The sequence below is a fragment of the Eptesicus fuscus genome, chromosome 13 (assembly GCF_027574615.1).
Source record: "Eptesicus fuscus isolate TK198812 chromosome 13, DD_ASM_mEF_20220401, whole genome shotgun sequence".
NCBI classification, from domain to species: domain Eukaryota; kingdom Metazoa; phylum Chordata; class Mammalia; order Chiroptera; family Vespertilionidae; genus Eptesicus; species Eptesicus fuscus.
The window spans coordinates 11,442,857-11,445,168 of record NC_072485.1 but is presented as its reverse complement, the minus strand read 5'-3'; the positions used below and the strand labels follow the sequence as shown (position 1 = coordinate 11,445,168).

Sequence of the window (2,312 nt, the reverse complement as noted above, 5' to 3'; positions counted from 1 at the left end):
TGTTGTTAATTACTGTTGGAAGATTCATAGAAAACACTGTTAAAGACTTGAACAAATGAGACTTAGAACATTTACACAGTGTTGGAGGTTTGCTGTAAAGTAGGCTAAAAGTTAAAAGTAATGTCTCAGCTTATGATGTTTGCTAAATTTGGTTTTCAGAATGCAGTAGCTTTTTCTGAGCAATAAAAGGAAATATATACTGAAGAAGGTCTATTGTTAAAGTACAAAATACATTCTAGAAAAACTGTGTAAGTGTGATTACTAGTGATACAACCAATATAAGTAAATTTTATTTAAAAGTTGTTGTGGCCCAGCCAGTGTGGCTCAGTGGTTGAGCATCGACCTATGAACCAGGAAGTCACAGTTCGATTCCTGGTCAGGGCACATGCCCGGTTGCAGGCTTGATCCCCAGTGTGGGGCATGCAGGAAGCAGCCAATCCATGATTCTCTCTCATCATTGATGTTTCTACCCTCTCTTTTCATCCCCCTTCCTCTTTGAAATCAATTTTTTAGAAAAGTTGTGGATAAAATTGTAAGTGTAAAAGAATATTTGAAATTAATTTATTGTATCATTAGTCTATCTTTTCAGCACATAAGTTGAAATCATACATTCAAACTATGTGAGTTACTAATGTTACTGTGGTTACTGTTATGTTTTTCAAAAGGTCCTCAAATGATAGTAGAGTATATACAATGATAAATAAATAAGAAATTACCTTTAAAATGTTTTATAGCATAAATAGACTTTATGGACATTTTGTGTCAAGTACTAAGAGATTTGTTAAGTGACAGAGCATATCAGCTCCCTTTTCCTGTCCCAGTTGTTTGCTAATGGAGCATCCACCATGCGCCGCCTTTGCCATTACATCATCGACGTCAGTGAGGAAGATCAGGAGGCTGAGCTTTGAGCTTATCAGAAACCTAAAAAAGCTGGTATTCTTTTTCAAAAATATATTTTTATTGACTTTTAGAGAGAGAGCTGGAATTTCAGAAGAGAACGCAGAAGGTGGTCTTCATGTAGATTTAGCTCAGATTATTAAAGCCTGCGATGTATGTCTGAAGGAAGATGATAACGATAAGAGTGTGATGAACAGCGTGGTATTCCTCCTATTGATCTTGGACTTAGAAAAGCAATAAGCCCTGATTGACAGCCTCTGTGAAAAGCTGGTTAAATTTCAGGAAGATGAACGCCCACCTCTGAGACTGCAGTTGCTAAGCAACCTTTTCCATGGTATGGATAAGAATACTCCTGTAAGATATACAGTATATAGCAGCCTCATTAAAGTGGCAGCATCTTGTGGGGCTATCCAATATATTCCAGCTGAACTGGGTCAAGTTAGAAAACGGCTTTCTTACTGGAACATCATCATTGGAAAGAAGCACACCATTTTTAAGCTACTTTATGAGGTGCTTGTGGATTATAAGAAAAATGATGCTGCTTTGAAAGTCACGGTCAAATTGCTAGGAAGTTACATGGAGAACAATCCTTTCCAGTGCCCACAGGTATTGTACGAGTATTGAAAGATCCAAATGCCTCTCTTTTTTACCATCTTCTTACTTTAAAACCCATCAATTTTTTGGAAGGCGAGCTTATTCTTGATCTTTTAACCATTGCTGTGAGTGCTAAATTGTCAAGTTTTATCAGAATAATAAAGACTTCATAGATTCACTTGGATAACATGAACAGAATATGGAAAATAAAGAAATTTCTCTTGATATAATGCAACAGGAACTTCAGATTGGAGTTGATGATTCAATGAAAACAAAAATGGCCTACTGCAAAATTGATCAGACCCCAAGAAAAGTGGTGATCAGTCACAGCACACATCGGACATTTGGAAAACAGCAACGGCAACAACTGTATGATGCTTAATGTCTGGAACAAAAGTTGAACAAAGTGAAAAACAGCCTTTTGAGTCTTTCTGATACCTGAATCTTTATGCTATAAATTTTATTCTTTGGGGGAAAAATATCTAAATCATAGTAAAACATTAAACTGAAATTTGAAGGGAAAAAAAGATTACTGTCAAGCAAACATAAAGGTGCATTGCTTATTTTTCTTTTATAGAAATACAGAGTTTAATTTTTTTTAATTTATGGAATGAAAATTAAAGTATACAAAATGCTACATAAATATTTTTAGAAAAACAAACACTAAATATTTACTTCAAGATGACACTTTAACAATAAATTAAAAAAAGTAGCTGCTATTCAAAAGAAATTTGCACAAAAGAGAACATTTTTAAAGGGCTGTTTAGAAATGTTTCCATCATTAAGTGATTTTACTGCCATAAACGATGTGTTACCTATAA

General features: G+C 34.6%; 1 pseudogene; it reads left to right on the top strand.

Annotated features, from left to right (window-relative positions):
* Window positions 1–845: 845 nt before the first annotated feature.
* Window positions 846–1,933, top strand: LOC103299254 (eukaryotic translation initiation factor 3 subunit M-like; annotated as a pseudogene).
* Window positions 1,934–2,312: the final 379 nt, after the last annotated feature.